Source organism: Triticum dicoccoides, chromosome 1A (assembly GCF_002162155.2).
Source record: "Triticum dicoccoides isolate Atlit2015 ecotype Zavitan chromosome 1A, WEW_v2.0, whole genome shotgun sequence".
Taxonomy (NCBI): domain Eukaryota; kingdom Viridiplantae; phylum Streptophyta; class Magnoliopsida; order Poales; family Poaceae; genus Triticum; species Triticum dicoccoides.
In genome coordinates this window covers 535,414,691-535,435,331 of record NC_041380.1, presented here as the reverse complement: position 1 = coordinate 535,435,331, position 20,641 = coordinate 535,414,691, and positions in this window count along the sequence as shown.

Genomic DNA, 20,641 nt, shown 5'->3' with positions numbered 1-20,641 from the left:
TAGTGCTGGGGTGTTCGGGGATAAACCTGAGCGCTCTTTTTCCCATGTTTGGGTCCTTCGAGGGAGGCGCTCAGCACAACGAACAAGGCAATCGGACTATAATGCGTGAACACTCTCACTTAGCCATAGAATTCTATAATTTTAAATTTTGGCAAAGCCCCTGGTATTCGAAAGACCGAGTTCGGGGCGCTATCCACGCCTTGGCCGGACAGAGCCGACTCCTCGCTCTAAGCGGCATAAGTCTTTAGGGACTCGAAAAACCTCTTGAACAGCGACCAGCTCTTGCTTCATCATGACAGTCATTTTTAGCTTTCTCTACTGAGGTGCTCGACCCAGCTCAACTGGGGCACAATCACAGTAGTTCTCCTAGTGCTACCTTAGCCGATATAGCGGAACGTAAGGCACCAAAACATAGGAGCTGGGCAAACCCAACTATTGACCCAAGACATGATTCGGAGCCGATGCATATAATGCTATAAGTTCGGGGTGCCACACTTGTTAAAGTGTTCGGACTTCTCACACCATATTGAGGGGTACTAGAGCCCCTGGCGTATTTTGGCCGTACCAAAGTGTACGGGTGCAACATGTCATTAAGGAGCATATATTTGTTAGAAAAAAAAGAGTAATGCAAAAATAGAAAAAAGCTATGCATTGTTTATTAAAAAGGGCTGCGATTAAAGCAGAACGATACAAATAATGCGAGAAGCAAAAGGTTGGACTATTTAACATGTCCGTTCCAGGGGCAGGCTGCGGAATGGTATGCAAAACAGGTATACTGCTCGTGGTAGAGACCACCTGGGAGTTCCGTAATGTGGCATGGCTTGTCTGCTTCCCTGGTTCTTGCATCGTTTGTGCGGCAATTGAACTGCCGAAGAGGCCTTCCGAAGAATGGAGTCCTGAAAGTAAGAGAAAATTAAGAAATCGGCAGCCCCTGGTGCGGTTTAAGCCGTGTTTCGGGCGTGCCGTGATGGTGCCCCTCCCCCTGTACCCATGGTATTTCTAGAGCGTAGTTATGTACGCGAAGCACTGGCGTCGCATTTTGGTGAGGGCTGGGGTTGGGGCCGTATTGCTACGCCTGCTCGGAACGTGCCTGGCGGTCTTGTTGTAGGTTACTCCGGGCGCGCTTGACGGTGTCCGGACGTTTAATGGCCGGACTGGAGAACTGCCTGGAGAGGCTGCTTTGAACTTCCGTTGCAAGGGCCGCCGTGTGCTCCTCCGTTCAGAGGGAGCGTTTGGTGTTTCCATTGACCGTAATTACTCCTCGAGGGCCTGGCATCTTGAGCTTAAGGTATGCGTTGTAAGGTACTGCGTTGAACTTCGCGAATGCGGTTCGCCCGAGCAGTGCGTGATAGCCACTGCGGATGGGACTATGTCGAAGATTAACCCCTCGCTTCGGAAATTATCAGGAGATCCGAAGACCACTTCAAGTGTGACTGAGCCTGTGCAGTTGGCCTCTACACCTGGTATTACGCCTTTAAAGGTCGTTTTGGTGGGCTTAATCCTTGAGGGATCTATGCCCATTTTCCGCACTGTATCCTGGTAAAGCAGGTTCAGGCTGCTGCCGCCGTCCATAAGGACTCTAGTGAGATGAAATCCGTCAATAATTGGGTCTAGAACCAATGCAGCGAATCCGCCATGACGGGTGCTAGTGGGATAGTCCCTTCGATCAAAGGTGATCGGGCAGGAGGACCATGGCTTGAACTTTGGGGCGACTGGCTCTACCGCATATACGTCCCTTAGCGCGCGCTTCCGCTCCCTCTTGGGGATGTGGGTTGCGTATATCATGTTCACCATCCATACTTGTGGGGGAAAACCCTTCTGTCCACTGTTGTTCGGCGGCCGGGGCTCTTCGTCGTCATCGCTATGCAGCCTCTTGTCGGTATTTTCGGCATTTAACTTGCCTGCCTGCTTGAACACCCAACAATCCTTGTTGGTGTGATTGGCTGGCTTTTCGGGGGTGCCATGTATCTTGCACAAGCGGTCGAGTATTCGGTCCAAACTGGACGGGCCCCTAGGATTTCTTTTGAATGGCTTTTTCCGCTGACCGGATTTATAGCCTCTGAATCCGGCATTAACTGTCATATCCTCAGCATTGTCGCCATTAATGCGGCGCTTCTGCTTGTCGCGACGCGACCTGCCACTACTGTCCCTGGTATCCGAATTACCAGGGTTCTTGGTCATATTGTTGCTACGAGCAAGCCAGCTATCTTCTCTCGCGCAAAAGCGGGTCATGAGTGTCATGAGTGCTGCCATAGATTTTGGCTTTTCCTCTACAAGGTGTCGGGCAAGCCACTCGTCACGGATATTGTGCTTGAAGGCTGCTAGGGCCTCTACGTCCGAACAGTCGACTATTTGATTTTTCTTTGTTAGGAACCGTGTCCAGAATTGCCTGGCCGATTCCTCTGGCTGTTGAATTACGTGGCTTAGGTCATCGGCGTCTGGTGGTCACACATAAGTGCCCTGGAAATTGTCGAGGAATGCGGCTTCCAGGTCCTCCCAACAACTGATTGATCCTGTTGGCAAGCTGTTAAGCCAATGCCGAGCTGGTCCTTTAAGCTTGAGTGGGAGGTATTTGATGGCGTGGAGATCATCGCCGCGGGCCATGTGGATATGAAGGAGATAATCCTTGATCCATACCGCAGGATCTGTTGTGCCATCATATGATTCGATGTTTACGGGTTTGAAACCCTCGGGGATTTGATGATCCATTACTTCGTTTGTGAAGCACAGTGGGTGTGCGACACCTCTGTACTGGGCTATATCATGACGTAGCTCCGATGAGCTTTGTCTACTGTGTTCGGCCCTGCCGGATTTGTGTCTGGCGTGACGGTTACCGTCTCGAGTCGTGGGGTGCCCACGCGATCCGTAGATCGATCTTGTTTGCCTTGCCTTGTCCTCCAACATATCTCGCAGGTCAGGCGCATTTTCCCGTGCCTTGGTACGGGGAGCGGCTTGAGTGGAGGGCCGAGAGGCCTCTCTGTCGCGGCCACGAGGTGGCCGGTCGGCCGTATCGAGTGCTGCTGATGTAGGTTTAAGTGCTTCCTCCTCTAATTGGGGTAGCAACCTGCGCTTTGGGTAGCTCTTGGAGGGGCGTTCGAGTTTATGCTCTTCGGCCGCAAGGACTTCAGTCCATCTGTTGACTAGCAAATCTTGATCAGCTATAAGCTGTTGCTGTTTTTTCTTGAGGCTTCTTGCCATGGCCATAAGCCTGAGTTGAAAACGCTCTTGCTCGACGGGATCCTCTGGCACAACGAATTCATCGTCGTCGAGACTTGCCTCGTCTTCGGAGGGAGGTATATAATTATCGTCCTTGACCTCTTTGTCTGCCGCTCTCTCATGAGGGCTGGCTTCTCCATCCTCCTGTGTTGAATCTTGCTGGAGGGGGTTTTCTTCGGCACTCTCCGGAGTATTATTATCTCCCGTGCTGGAATCACCGTATTTGCTTTGGCGGGATTTTGAGCGGCGCCGCTGACGCCGGCGCTTAGGCTGTTTCTTGGAGGGGTCATCCTCCGCTGTTCCATTGCCATCTCCTTCTTTTGGGGTGTCCACCATGTATATGGCATATGACGAGGTGGCTTTCCAGGGCCCAATAGACGCTGGTTCTTCATCGTCTCCTTCATCGGCGTCCATACCGTCGATGTCTTCGGAGTCCAAGTCGATCATGTCGGTTAAATCGTCGACAGTGGCTACAAAGTGGGTGGTGGGTGGGCTTTGAATTTCTTCATCGTCCGTATCCCAATCTTGCTGACCGTAGTCCGGCCAGGGCTCTCCTGATAAAAAGAGAGACTTTAGTGTTTTCAAAATATTGCCGAAAGGCGAGTGCTGAAAGATGTCTGCGGCAGTAAACTCCATGATCGGCGCCCAATCGGATTCGATCGGTAGGGGCGCGGAGGGTTTGGAGTCCGGAGAGGAGCCCGGCTCCTTGGAGTCACGAGTCTTGCGGAGTGCGGGGCTAGTGTTCCGCTCAATCGCCGTTGGGATCGCAGCCCCCGAGGCGGTGTCCAACCACCCATCCTCGATGGGCGCAGTTGGCTCCGAATTAAGGGTCGGAGCCGATGCGGGTGCGGCCTCCAAGGCACTGTTCGGTGGCAGAGCTAGATCATGCTCGTCGTGACAGTGCGGCGCGGCAGTGGCTCGAATCCGTCGAAGATCAAGTCCCCGCGGATGTCAGCCGTGTAGTTTAAACTTCCAAATCTGACCTGATGGCCAGGGGCATAGCTTTCGATCTGCTCCAGATGGCCAAGTGAATTGGCCCGCAGTGCGAAGCCGCCGAAGACGAAGATCTGTCCGGGGAGGAAGGTCTCACCCTGGACTGCATCGCTATTGATGATCGTAGGATCCATCAAGCCTGACGGCGATGACATAGAGGAACTCTCAATGAAAGCACCAATGTCCATAGGGCCATTGCCCTTCACCCCAGCGCCAGTCGCCGCCTCTTTGGTGGCTCGCCGGAGCCCCGTCCGCCCCATCGTGGTCGCCGCTCCCCAACCGCGCCCAAACGGGATGGGCGTCAGCCCCAGCGCCTGAAACCCGTCTACCCAGCGCCCGTTAAGGCCGCTGGGCCTATGACAGCTAGGCCCCACCCCCCTTGTGCCAATGACAGGTGGGCCTAGACCCAGAACGAAAACGGTTTATAAAAATATATATAATTAATTAAAAATTAATAAATTAGTAATAAGTAAATAAAAATGTTAATTAATTAATTAATTAACTAAATTAATTAACTTAATTAATCATGTTTAATTAAACTAATTAAACATTAGGTACCTAGTTATCTAATTAAACTGATTAATAGGTTAATTTGGTTATTATACCTATGACATGTGGGACCCACACGTCAGCGACCCAGTCAACACCTCTGTTGACTGCTGACATCATGCTAATGTCATGATGACATCAGCATGTACTGTTTTGGATAATGTTAGAATTAAGTAATTAAATAAATCCTAAAAAATGATTTAAACCTTTTAAAATTAATATAAAATAAACCGTAACCCGGATGAAAATACTTTGTACATGTTCCTCAGAACGACGAGACGACTCCGGATACGCAGTCCGTTCGTCCGCCACACACCCCTAACCTATCGAACTCGCAACTTTCCCCCTCCGGCTCCTATGCCCGAAAACGCGAAACACCGGGAATACTTCCCGGATGTTTCCCCCCTTAGCCAGTACCACCTCATACCACGTTAGGGCACACCTAGCACCGCTCATTGTCACGTCACGCATCGTCGTGTTTATGTTTGCATTGTATTCATTGTTTCTTCCCCCTCTTATGTCCGGTAGACTACGAGACCGACGCTGCTGCTGCCCAGTTCGACTACGGAGTTGACGACCCCTCTCTCTTGCCAGAGCAACCAGGCAAGCCCCCCCCCCCTTGATCACCAGATATCGCCTACTCTTCTCTATATTGCTTGCATTAGAGTAGTGTAGTATGTTACTGCTTTCAGTTAATCCTATACTGCTGCATAGCCTGTCCTTGCTACTACTGTTGTTACCTTTATCTGCTTTCCTACTGATTAGTATAGGATGCTAGTGTTCCATCAGTGGCCCTACACTCTTGTCCGTCTGCCATGCTATACTACTGGGCCGTGATCACTTCGGGAGGTGATCACAGGCATATACTATGTACTTTACACTATTACATTACTTGTGATACTGTTCGGAGATGGGGGGCTGAAAGGACAGGTGGCTCCATCCCGGTAGAGGTGGGCCTGGGTTCCCGACGGCCCCCAACTGTTACTTTGTGGCGGAGCGACAAGGCAGGTTGAGACCGCCTAGGAGAGAGGTGGGCCTGGCCCTGTTCGGCGTTCGCGGATACTTAACACGCTTAACAAGATCTTGGTATTTGATCTGAGTTGGCTACGAGCCTATACGCACTAACCATCTACGTGGGAGTAGTTATGGGTATCCCGACGTCGTGGTATCAGCCGAAGCACTTCGTGACACCAGCGACTGAGTGGCGCGCGCCGGATTGGAACGTAAGCCTGCTCTTGTATTAAGGGGGCTAGTTCCGCTTTCGGCCGCGTACGCAACGTGCAGGTGTGCTATGGGCGATGGGCCCAGACCCCTGTGCGCTTAGGTTTAGACCGGCGTGCTGGCCTCTCTGTTGTGCCTAGGTGGGGCTGCGACGTGTTGATCTTCCGCGGCCGGGCATGACCCAGGAAAGTGTGTTCGGCCAAATGGGATCAAGCGTGGGTAACTTGGTGCACCCCTGCAGGGAAGTTAATCTATTCGAATAGCCGTGATCTTTGGTAACAGGACGACTTGGAGTTGTACCTTGACCTTATGACAACTAGAACCAAATACTTAATAAAACACACCCTTCCAAGTTCCACAGACAACCCGGTGATCGCTTTTCCACAGGGCGACGAGGGGAGGATCGCCGGGTAGGATTATGCTACTGCGATGCTACTTGGAGATGCTACTTGGGGGACTTCGATCTACTCTCTTCTACATGCTGCAAGACGGAGGCTGCCAGAAGCGTAGTCTTCGACAGGATTAGCTATCCCCCTCTTATTCTGGCATTCTGCAGTTTAGTCCACCGATATGGCCCTTTACACATATACCCATGCATATGTAGTGTAGCTCCTTGCTTGCAAGTACTTTGGATGAGTACTCACGGTTGCTTTTCTCCCTCTTTTCCCCTTTCCCTTCTACCTGGTTGTCGCAACCAGATGCTGGAGCCCTGGAGCCAGACGCCACCGTCGATGATGATTCCTACTACACTGGAGGTGCCTACTACTACGTGCAGCCCGCTGACGACGACCAGGAGTAGTTAGGAGGATCCCAGGCAGGAGGCCTGCGCCTCTTTCGATGTGTATCCCAGTTTGTGCTAGCCTTCTTAAGGCAAACTTGTTTAACTTATGTCTGTACTCAGATATTGTTGCTTCCGCTGTCTCGTCTATGATCGAGCACTTGTATTCGAGCCCTCGAGGCCCCTGGCTTGTATTATAATGCTTCTATGACTTATTTATGTTTTAGAGTTGTGTTGTGATATCTTCCCGTGAGTCCCTGATCTTGATCGTACACGTTTGCGTGCATGATTAGTGTACGATTGAATCGGGGGCGTCACAATCATCATCAAAGACAAATGGTATATCTTTTTGTAATAAATTAGTCAGAGGCCGAGAGATTTCTGAGAAGTCCTTAATGAACCTCCTGTAAAAACCGGCATGGCCAAGGAAACTTCTTATACCTTTGATGTCCTTGGGACATGGCATTTTTTCAATAGCATCAACCTTGGCTTTATCAACGTCAATACCTCTTTCAGAAACTTTATGACCCAATACAATACCTTCATTCACCATAAAGTGGCACTTTTCCCAATTCAAGACAAGATTAGTTTCTTCACATCTCTGCAAAACTTGATCAAGGTTGCTCAAGCAATCATCAAAAAAAGATCCATAGACGGAAAAGTCGTCCATGAAAACCTCACAAATCTTTTCACAAAAGTCAGAGAATATAGCCATCATGCATCTTTGAAAGTAGCAGGTGCATTACATAAACCAAAAGGCATACGTCTATAAGCAAAAGTACCAAAAGGGCATGTAAAAGTAGTCTTTGATTGATCTTTGGCTGACACAGGTATTTGAGAGAAACGAGAATAACCATCTAGAAAGCAAAAATGTGTATGTTTGGACAATCTTTCTAGCATTTGATCGATAAAAGGTAAGGGGTAATGATCCTTTTTAGTAGCCTTATTTAATTTATGGAAATCAATTACCATCCTATAACCTGTAATAATTCTTTGAGGAATCAATTCATCTTTATCATTAGGAACAACAGTAATACCTCCCTTCTTAGGGACACAATGGACATGGCTTACCCACTGACTATCAGTAACGGGATAAATTATACCTGCCTCAAGGAGCTTTAGTATCTCCTTTCTTACCACTTCTTTCATTTTAGGATTCAGCTGGCGTTGATGATCACGAACTGGTTTAGCATCTTCTTCCAAATTAATTTTATGTTGACATAGAGTGGGACTAATGCCCTTAAGATCATCAAGAGTATACCCAATAGCAGCGCGGTGCTTCTTCAGAGTTTTCAATAATCTCTCTTCCTCATGCTCTGAAAGGTTAGCACTAATAATAACAGGATATATCTTTTTCTCATCAAGATAAGCATATTTAAGAGTATCAGGTAACGGTTTAAGCTCAAACACGGGATCACCCTTGGGTGGACGAGGATCCCCTAGGATTTCAACAGGAAAATTGTTTTTCAGAATAGGTTCCTGTTTAAAGAATACTTCATCTAATTCCCTTCTTTCATACATAAACATGTCATTTTCATGGTCTAGCAAGCATTGTTCTAAAGGATCACTAGGAGGTACGGCAATAGAAGCAAGACCAATAATTTCATCCTTACTAGGTAATTCTACTTCACGGTGTTGTCTACTAAATTTAGAAAAATTAAATTCATGAGTCATATCATCTAAATCGATAGTAACAACATCCCTTTTGCAATCTAAGGTAGCATTAACAGTATTTAAGAAGGGTCTACCAAATATAATGGGACAAAAGCTATCTTGTGGGGAACCAAGAACAAGAAAATCAGCAGGATATTTAGTTTTCCCACACAAGACTTCAACATCTCTAACAATTCCCATTGGTGAAATAGTATCTCTATTGGCAAGTTTGATTGTGACATTAATATCTTCCATCTCAGCAGGTGCGATATCATGCATAACTTCTTTGTATAAGGAATAAGGTATTGCACTAGCACTAGCACCAATATCACATAAGCCATGATAACAATGATCTCCAATTTTAACAGAAATAACATGCATGCCTACCATAGGTCTAGGTTTATCTTTATCACGGGGTTTAGCAATTCTAGCAGTTTCATCACAGAAATAAATAACAGGCCCATCTATATTATCAGACAAGAGATCTTTAACAATAGCAATATTAGGTTCAACTTTGACTTGCTTAGGAGGTGTATATGTTTTAATATTGCTTTTACGAACCACAGTTGAAGCTTTAGCATGATCCTTTATCCTAACAGGGAAAGGTGGTTTGTCAACATAAGAAGTAGGAACAATAGGATCATTATAAGTGATAGTCTTTTCTTCAACTTTAATAGGTGCAGCTACTTTTACTTCTATGGGAGGATGATATTTAAACCACTTCTCCTTGGGGATATCAACATAGGCAGCAAAAGATTCACAAAAAGAAGCTACTATCTCAGAGTCAAGTCCATATTTAGTGCTAAATTTACGAAAAATATCAGTATCCATAAAAAATTTAACACAATCAAAACTAGGTGTCATACCTGACTCCTTACCATTGTCGAGGTCCCAATCTTCAGAGTTGCGTTTAATTCTTTCCAATAAATCCCATTTGAATTCAATAGTCTTCATCATAAAAGAGCCAGCACAAGAAGTATCAAGCATGGTAAGATTGTGACCAGAAAGCCGAGCATAAAATTTTTGAATAATCATTTCTCTTGAGAGCTCATGATTGGGGCATGAATATAACATTGATTTAAGCCTCCCCCAAGCTTGAGCAATGCTTTCTCCTTCGTGAGGCCAAAAATTATATATATAATTGCGATCACGATGAACAAGGTGCATAGGATAAAACTTCTGATGAAATTCCAATTTCAATCGTTTGTAATTCCAAGACCTCATTTCATCACATAGCCTATACCATGTCGATGCATCTCCCCTCATAGATAAGGGGAAGAACTTCTTCTTAACAACATCTCCGGGTACACCTGCAAGCTTAAATAATCCACAAACTTCATCCACATATATCAGATGTTCATCAGGATGTTTTGTTCCATCTCCTAAAAAAGGATTAGCTAGCAGTTTTTCTATCATACCCGAAGGAACTTCAAAGCAAGCATTTTCATTTTCATTTTCATTTTCAGTAGGTTGAGGAGCAACTCTTTTCTCTACTGGTCGGGGTGAAGATACCCCGAACAAGCCCCTCAGAGGATTACTTTCCATGGTAACAAGTGACAGTAAATTTCAGCACACTATAAATTTTTCCTTACCAAATTCCACCTACCAAAGGCGCTTCACCCCCCGGCAACGGCACCAGAAAAGAGCTTGATGTCTACTACACAACCTTCTTCTTGTAGACGTTCTTGGGCCTCCAAGTGCAGAGGTTTGTAGGACAGTAGCAAATTTCCCTCAAGTGGATGACCTAAGGTTTATCAATCCGTAGGAGACGTAGGATGAAGATGGTCTCTCTCAAGCAACCCTGCAACCAAATAACAAAGAGTCTCTTGTGTCCCCAACACACCCAATGCAATGGTAAATTGTATAGGTGCACTAGTTCGGCGAAGAGATGGTGATACAAGTGCAATATGGATGGTAGATAAAGGTATTTGTAATCTGAAAATATAAAAACAGCAAGGTAACTAATGATAAGAGTGAGCGTAAAGAGTATTGCGATGCGTTGAAACAAGGCCTAGGGTTCATACTTTCACTAGTGCAAGTTCCCTCAACAATAATAACATAATTGGATCATAAAACTATCCCTCAACATGCAACAAAGAGTCAATCCAAAGTCACTAATAGCGGAGAACAAACGAAGAGATTATGGTAGGGTACGAAACCACCTCAAAGTTATTCTTTCCAATCAATCCGTTGGGATATTCCTATAAGTGTCACAAACAGCCCTAGAGTTCGTACTAGAATAACACCTTAAGACACAAATCAACCAAAACCCTAATGTCACCTAGATACTCCAATGTCACCTGAAGTATCTGTGGGCATGATTATACGATATGCATCACACAATCTCATATTCATCTATTCAAACCAACACAAAGGACCTCAAAGAGTGCCCCAAAATTTCTATCGGAGAATCACGACAAAAACATGTGCCAACCCCTATGCATAGGTTCATGGGTGGAACCCGCAAGTTGATCACCAAAACATACATCAAGTGAATAACATGGTATCCCATTGTCACCACAGATACGCACGGCAAGACATACATCAAGTGTTCTCAAATCTTTAAAGACTCAATCCGATAAGATAACTTCAAAGGGGAAACCCAATCCATTACAAGAGAGTAGAGGGGGGAGAAAACATCATAAGATCCAACTATAATAGCAAAGCTCGCGATACATCAAGATCGTACCACCTCAAGAACAAGAGAGAGAGAGAGAGAGAGAGAGAGAGAGAGAGAGAGAGAGAGAGATTGAGAGAGAGAGATCAAACACATAGCTACTGGTACATACCCTCAGCCCCGAGGGAGAACTACTCCCTCCTCGTCATGGAGAGCACCGGGATGATGAAGATGGCCACCGGAGAGGGATTGCCCCCTCCGGCAGGGTGCTGGAACGGGTCTAGATTGGTTTTCGGTGGCTACAGAGGCTTCTGGCGGCGGAACTCCCGATCTATTGTGATCCCCGATCGTTTTAGGGTATATGGGTATATATAGGAGGAAGAAGTATGTCAGGGGAGCCACGAGGGGCCCACGAGGGTGGAGGGCGCGCCCAGGTGGGTGGGCGCGCCCCATGCCTCGTGGCTTCCTTGTTGCTTCCCTTACGTGGACTCCAAGTCTCCCGGGTTGCTTTCTTTCCAAAAATAAGTTTCGTGAAGTTTTAGGTCAATTGGACTCTGTTTGATTTTCCTTTTCTGCGATACTCTAAAACAAGGAAAAAACAGAAACTAGCACTGGGCACTGGGTTAATAGGTTAGTCCCAAATATAATATAAAAGTGTATAATAAAGCCCATAAACATCCAAAATAGATAATATAATAGCATGGAACAATCAAAAATTATAGATACGTTGGAGACGTATTAGCATAGATCAAGAATAGGATTTGTCACTCCGATTGTCGGAGAGGTATCTCTAGGCCCTCTCGGTAATGCACATCACTATAAGCCTTGCAAGCAATGTTACTAATGAGTTAGTTGCGGGATGTTGCATTACGGAATGAGTAAAGAGACTTGCCGGTAACGAGATTGAACTAGGTATTGAGATACCGACGATCGAATCTCGGGCAAGTAATATACCGATGACAAAGGGAACAGCGTATGTTGTTATGCGGTTTGACCGATAAAGATCCTCCTAGAATATGTAGGAACCAATATGAGCATCCAGGTTCCGCTATTGGTTATTGACCAGAGACGTGTCTCGGTCATATCTACATAGTTCTCGAACCCATAGGGTCCGCACGCTTAAAGTTCTGTGACGATCAGTACTATGAGTTTTTGTGTTTTCATGTACCGAAGGTATTTCGGAGTCCCGGATATGATCACGTACATGACGAGGAGTCTCAAAATGGTCGAGACGTAAAGATCGATATATTGGATGACTATGTTCGGACACCGGAAGGGTTCCGGGAGGTTTCAGACATATACCAGAGTATCGGGGGTTACCGGAACCCCCCCCCCCACCCTCGGGAAGCTATTGGGCCTTATGGGCCTTAGTGGAGAAGAGAGACGGTGATACGTCTCCAACGTATCTATAATTTATGAAGTATTCATGCTATTATATTATCAACCTTGGATGTTTTATATGCATTTATATGCTATTTTATATGGTTTTTGGGACTAACCTATTAACCTAGAGCCCAGTGCCAGTTTCTGTTTTTCCTTGTTTTTGAGTTTTACAGAAAATGAATATCAAACAAAGTCCAATTGATGTGCCAATTTTTGACGATTTTTGATGGACCAAAAGAAGACCCCGTAGTAAAAGAGTTGGGCCAGGAGAGTCCCGGGGCGTCCACGAGGGTGGGGGCGCCCCCCCCCCCAGGCGCGTGGGCCTGCCTCATGGACGCCTCGGGCACCTCCTTGACGTGAGAATGACGCCAAAAATTCCTATAAATATAGAAACCTCGAAAAATTAACCTAGATCGGGAGTTCCGCCTCCAGAAGCCTCCGTAGCCACCGAAAACCAATCTAGGCCCTCTCTGGCACCCTGCCGGAGGGGGCCATCATCACTGGAGGGCATGGAGGAGGATCCTGGAGGGGCCATCATCACCATGAAGGCCGAGGACCAGAGGGAGAACCTCTCCCCATCTAGGGGGGAGGCCATGGAGGAGGAAGCACAAGGGGGAGAACCTCTCCTCCTCTCTCTCGGTGGCACCGGAGTGCCATCGGGAGGGGAATCATCGCCGCGGTGATCGTCTTCATCAACATCACCATCATCGTCACCATCCTCATCTCTTTTACGCGGTCCACTCTCCCGCACCCCACTGTAATCCCTACTTGAACATGGTGCTTTATGCCACATATTATGATCCAATGATGTGTTGCCATCCTATGATGTTTTGAGTAGATATCTTTTGTCTTTGGGTTGATTGATGATCTAGATTGGTATGAGTTGTATGTTTTACTTTGATGCTGTCTTATGGTGCCCTCCGTGTCGCGCAAGCGTGAGGGGTTCCCGTTGTAGGGTGTTGCAATACGTTCATGATTCGCTTATAGTGGGTTGGTGAGTGACTGAAACACAAACCCGAGTAAGGGGGTTGTTGCGTATGGGAATAAAGAGGACTTGATGCTTTAATGCTATGGTTGGGTTTTACCTTAATGATCTCTAGTAGTTACGGATGCTTGCTAGAGTTCCAATCATATGTGCATATGATCCAAGTAGAGAAAGTATGTTAGCTTATGCCTCTCCGTCATATTAAACTGCAATAGTGATTACCGGTCTTGTTAACGATTGCCTAGGACAATTCCGCACACCGATCCACCATTGTTCCACACTAGCTATTTATAATATTTAGTAATATATTCTAACTTTATGATAACAGCACCTAATATTATATTTTAGCTCTCCGATATCATACAAAGTTATCCTCTTCATACCCACAACATAGTTTTATTTCTCGTTGCTAGTTGGAAGCAAACATTCGGTGTACGTAGAGTCGTATCAGTGGCAGATAGGGCTTGAGAGAATATTGATCTTACCTTCAGCTCCTTGTGGGTTCAACACTCCATACTTATCACTTCCACCTTTGGAAATTGCTACGATGATTCCTTGCACTTGGGGATTATGAAGCTCTTTTCTAGCGCCGTTGTCGGGGAGCAATAGCGTGGGGTTGATATTCTCGTGTGTGCTTGTTTGCTTTCTTCACTAAGTAGATTTTGTTTTTCCTTTTTGTTTCTGTTTAGTTGTGGGTGAAACATAAAAAAATATTTAAGAATGAAAATACAAAAAAATACTTGCCTCTCATGCCTAAAAAAGTTTTTCAAAAAGAGAAGTGATTGAAAAGTTATGCATTGAAGAAGTGAGCGTCGACCTTGAGCACTCGTGTTCATGCTCACGGAAACAATGTATAATTTTTCATGGAAGTTTCTCTGTAAATAATTACCCCCTTATATATATCCAGTGTGTTATAAAAATAATGTGCCAGGCTTTGGTTTTAGGATGATTAGATTGCTTGTTTACTATGTGCAGAACAAAAACAGAAACTTTGGCTGTAGCGCGTGATTTTAAATTTTTTACTGGAAAGTCAAATGGGTCTGAAACTTTTTGCACATTACTATGTATAAATTTTTCAAATTTTCAAATTTATTTCATAATTTTTGGAGTTACAGAAGTTTACTAAACCTTCATATTACTACAGACTGTCCTGTTTTAAACAGATTCTGTTTTTCGTGTGTTGTTTGCTTATTTTGATGAATCTATGGGTAGTATCGGGGGGTATGAACCATGGTGATGTTGTAATACAGTAGATACAGTTCTAATATGAAATTGGAATGAGTTTGCAACAGTACCTAAAGGTAGTGATTTTCTTTATTATACTAACGGATCTCACAAATTTTTTGTTAAAGTTTTTTGTGGATGAAGTGTTCGAAGAACGAGGAGTTACCGATGTGAGAAGAATAAAGAGAGGCAAGAGCTCAAGCTTGGGGATGCCCAAGGCACCCCAAGTAAATATTCTAAGGATACTCAAGTATCTAAGCTTGGGGATGCCCCGGTTGGCATCCCATCTTTCTTCTTCAACAATTATCGGTATACCTCAGTTTTTGTTTCGTTCACATGATTTGTGTCCTTTGTGTTTTTTGTTCTTCCTTTATGAAATATGCTAGCATGAGATAGCCCTTAATTGATTTATAGAATGCTTCATGTGCTTCACTTATATCTTTTAAGTATGATCTTATAGAATTGCTCTTTGTGCTTCACTTAAATCTTTTGTGTATGGCTTTATAGAATGCTTCGTGTGCTTCACTTATACATTTTGAGCTTGGACATTGTTTAGTTTATATTAATTGTAGAATGCTCCATGAACTTCACTTATATCTTTTGGAGTATGAATAATACTATCATCTAAAGCGGGTTTGGAAGAGTGTCAACTTTAGGAACTAGTGATCCCGCCATTCCGAATGAGGAGAATCTTGCTTATGTGGAGAGTAGTAAAATTTCTAGGCTCGTAGATCATGAAAAGAATGCTTTATGTGATGGTAATATTGTTGAACTCATTCATGATGCTACTGAAAATTATTATGAGGGAGGAATACATGCTTGTAGGAGTGCAATAGTATCAAGTTTTCCTCTCTATGTGCTTAAAGTTTTGAAGTTATACTTGTTTTGCCTTCCTATGCTAGTTGATTCTTGTTACCATAAATTGCATGCTCACAAAATCCCTAGGCATAGGAAGTGGGTTAGGTTTAAATGTGCTAGTCATATTCTTCATGATGCTCTCTTTATGTTCAAGTCTTATCTTTCATGTGAGCATCATTGAAATCATCATGCCTAGCTAAAAGGCATTAAAGAAAAGCGCTTGTTGGGAGACAACCCAATATTTACCCTTACTGTTCTTGTGTGTTTACATGATTAAGCTACTTTATTAATCATGTTTTATAGCTTTTGTTTCAATAAAGTGCCAAGTAAGACCTTTGGGAAGACTTGGTTGAAAGTTAATGTGATCTTGCTGTAAAAAACAGAAACTTTGCGCTCACGAGATTAGCTGACATTTTTTACAGAAGAGTGATTTGGTGCTGATTCTTTTTGCAGAAGATCAATAGACAAATTACTCACGTCCACCAATTTATTTCATAATTTTTTGAGTAGCATAAGTATGGTTAGTGTTCAGATCATTACAGACTGTTCTGTTTCTGACGGATTCTGTTTTCATTGCATAATTTGCTTTTCTAGTTTCTATTCCTCAATATAAATTGTAGAAATGATATGGTACAGTAGGCATTGTGTGAGAACAATCATTAACCTTGTCTTTGACAGTACCAAAGTGAATGGTTTACTCTTTGTTATACTAACCTATCTCACGAAGTTCCGTTAAGTTTTGTGTGATTGAAGTTTTCAAGCTTTGGGTGAGATATCGATATGAGGAGAATAAGGAGTGGAAAGACCCTAAGCTTGGGGATGCCCAAGGCACCCCAAGGTAATATTGAAGGAAGATCAAGCGCCTAAGCTTCGGGATGCCCCAGAAGGCATCCCCTCTTTCGTCTTCAAAACTATCGGTATACCTTACTCGGAGCTATATTTTTATTCGTCACATGATATGTGTTTTGCTTGGAGCATATTTTCAATTTTACTTGCTGTTTGAATAAAATCATTGGATCTGAATTATTAAATGAAAAATAATCCTCCCATGGCTAGTTAATTATTTGACTACTCAGTGTCCTTCACTATTATCTTTTGAAGTAGTTTGTCATTTACTCACGTGCTTCACGTATATCCTATGAGTAATTGGTTGAATAATTGAACATCATAAATCTGAATTTAAATATGTTTCATATGCCTATACCATGGGGAGTAATGACTTCACATAGAATAAGTATAGGTAGTAAACTTATTGAAAGTTAGCAAACGTAGAATTGGTCACTTGAACAATTCATGAAAGAATATTGAAGAAAGAGAGATTTCACATATAAATATACTATCTTGGACATCTTTTGTAATTGTGAGCACTCATTAAAATATGACATGCTAAAAGGTTGATGTTGGACAGGAAGACAACGTAATGGGTTATGTTTCCTTATATCCGAAATAAAGTATATTGTCTTGGATCATCCAACATGTTGAGCTTGCTTTTCCCCCTCATGCTAGCCAAATTCTTTGCACCAAGTAGAGATACTACTTGTGCTTCCAAACATTCCTTAAACTAGTTTTTCCATGAGAGTCCACCATACCTACCTATGGATTGAGTAAGATCCTTCAAGTAAGTTGTCATCGGTGCATGCAATAAAAAGATTGCCCTCTAAATATGTATGATCTATTAATGTGGAGAGAATAAGCTTTATACGATCTTGTGATGTGGAAGAAATAAAAGCGACGGACTGCATAATAAAGGTCCATATCACAAGTGGCAATATAAAGTGACGTTCTTTTGCATTAAAATTTTGTGCATCCAACCATAAAAGCGCATGACAACCTCTGCTTCCCTCTGCGAAGGGCCTATCTTTTACTTTTATCTTCTACCCTTATGCAAGAGTCATTGTGATCTTCACCTTTCCTTTTTACATTTTATCCTTTGGCAAGCACGTTGTGTTGGAAAGATCCTATATATATATATATATATATATATATATATATATATATATATATATATATATATATATATATATATATCCAATTGGATGTAAGTTATCATGAACTATTATTGTTGACATTACCCTTGAGGTAAAAGGTTGGGAGGCGAATCTATAAGCCCATATCTTTCTCTATGTCCGATTAAAACTTTGAACCATTAAATATCACGTGAGTGTTAGCAATTGTGGAAGATTAAATGATAGTTGAGTATGTGGAGTTTGCTAAATTAAAGCTCTGACATAGACCCTTCCTGAAAATAAGATGAATTGCAATTGTTTGATGACTGAGAATATAGTTTATTAATTTCAAGGAAGTTTATGATCTATACTTTAACATGTGAATAGCTTGTTACTTGATCATGAAAAGTTTTATGAAGATGAGCTATTGTTATGATATATAATGATGCTAGAAAAAGTGATTGGAACTATCATTGATGGAACTTATGCACTTGCTAGCATTCACACTTCATAAATTATTTCTTCTATCATTTACCTACTCAAGGACAAGCAGGAATTAAGCTTGGGGATGCTGATACGTCTCCAACGTATCTATAATTTATGAAGTATTCATGCTATTATATTATCAACCTTTGATGTTTTATATGCATTTATATGCTATTTTATATGGTTTTTGGGACTAACCTATTAACCTAGAGCCTAGTGCCAGTTTATGTTTTTTCCTTGTTTTTGAGTTTTGCAGAAAATGAATATCAAACGGAGTCCAATTGATGTGCCAATTTTTGACGATTTTTTATGGACCAAAAGAAGACCTCGGAGTAAAAGAGTTGGGCCAGGAGAGTCCTGGGGTGTCCACGAGGGTGAGGGGTGCCCCCCCCCAGGCATGTGGGCCTGCCTCATGGATGCCTCGGGCACCTCCTTGACGTGAGACCGACGCCAAAAATTCCTATAAATACAGAAACCTCGGAAAATTAATCTAGATCGGAAGTTCCACCGCCAGAAGCCTCCGTAGCCACCGAAAACCAATCTAGGCCCTCTATGGCACCCTGCCGGAGGGGGGCGTCATCACCGGAGGGCATGGAGGAGGATCCCGGAGGGGCCATTGTCGGTGTCAAAACCGGCGGATCTCGGGTAGGGGGTCCCGAACTGTGCGTCTAGGCCGGATGGTAACAGGAGGCAAGGGACATGAAGTTTTACCCAGGTTCGGGCCCTCTTGATGGAGGTAATACCCTACGTCATGCTTGATTAATATTGATGATATGGGTAGTACAAGAGTAGATCTACCACGAGATCGGAGAGGCTAAACCCTAGAAGCTAGCCTATGGTATGATTGTTGTTCTGAATGTTGTCCTACGGACTAAAACCATCTAGTTTATATAGACACCAGAGAGGGTTAGGGTTACACAAAGTCGGTTACAATGGTAGGAGATCTACATATCCGTATCGCCAAGCTTGCCTTCCACACCAAGGAAAGTCCCTTCCGGACACGGGACGAAGTCTTCAATCTTGTATCTTCATAGTCCAGGAGTCCGGCTGAAGGTATAGTCTGGCCATCCGGACACCCCCTAATCCAGGACTCCCTCAGTAGCCCCTGAACCAGGCTTCAATGTCGACGAGTCCGGCGCGCAGATTGTCTTCGGCATTGCAAGGCGGGTTCCTCCTCGAAGTACTTCATAGAAGATTTTGAACACAAAGATAGTGTCCGGCTCTGCAAAATAAGTTTCCACATATTGCCATAGAGAGAATAATATTTACACAAATCTAATCTGCTGACGTATTCCATAGTGTGACACACCACGGCCAAGCCTTTATCCGAATCGTTTTATTATCCCACCTCAGTGCGTCATGTGAGGCGGTTTCCTTGGCACGTTTTGTTAAAGCAGAGATCGTGTCCCCTTATTCTGGGATTCTCATCAATACGGGCGTGGGTAACCCAACCGCGCCATTGATTACGGCGCTTGGAGATAAGCGAGTTTTACCAGGCTGGTGGGTACACGTAGTTGCGTCCACCCATATAAGGGGATAAGGATCCACCTTTTCACCTACGCCTTCTTCCTCCTTTGCCTATCCATTTTCGCGCACTCGAGCTCCAGTGCCCAAGTCCGCACTCCCCACCTCAACCATCTCCAGCCATGTCCGGAGCGGGAGGCAAGTGGATGGTCTCCTCCGTCACGGAGGGACACATCAAAAAACTGAGGAAGGCCGGATACTTGTCTAACGACATCGCGCACCGGCTTCCCGAAGAGGGGCAGCTCCTCCCCACCCCAAGGCCCCATGAGAGGGTAGTATTCCTTCCCCACTTCCTCCGCGGACTGGGCTTTCCTATCCACCCATTCGTCCGGGGACTCATGTTCTAGTATGGCCTGGATTTCCATGATCTGGCCCCGAACTTCATCCTCAACATCTCGGCGTTTATCATCGTGTGCGATGCTTTCCTCTGCATCCGCCCCCATTTCGGCCTATGGCTCAAGACTTTCAACGTCAAGCCGAAGGTGGTGCGCGGCAACTAGGCGGAGTGCGGAGGCGCCATGGTGGGCAAGATGCCCAACGTCCTATGGCTCGAGGGCTCCTATGTGGAGACCCTGAAGGTGTGGCAATCGAGTGGTTTTACATCACCGAGCCGCGTGACCCTGAGTGGGTCGCAGCCCCCGAGTTCCGGTCCGGACCCCCAACGCGGCTCACGTCCTGGAAAGAGACAGGCCTGTCATGGGGCAGCAAAGGAGAGGTGACTGGACTGCAAACATGCATCCAAATCCTAGTGGACAAGCAACTCAAGCTTGTCAACATAGTCCAGGTTATGCTCATCCGCCGGATCCTCCCGTGTCAACAACGGGCCTTCAATCTGTGGGAGTTCAACCCGGCGCAACACCGAACTCTGAGCAGGCTCTTCGACACGACGTACGAAGATGCCTGGAAGGTGCTTTTCAAGGGCGCCGAGGCTCCCGCGTCCGCTACCGAGGATCACGGATTCAGCGCGCAGCGTCAGGCTAGCGCGGTAAGTTGTTTGTACCTTTTACAGGGTATTAGTTTTTCATAGTTTGACTCTATGCGGGATCTAAGCTCCCTTACCTTTGACGGGTTTGGCAGGCGAAGTCCGGATAGATCGATTGTCCGGCTCCTTTGCCCGAAGACCCAGCCGATGCCCGCTTGGCGAAGCTGCTGGTTCCGGCACCCCATGTGTTGCCGAAGAAGAAGGCCACGAAGAAGGCCACGGGGAC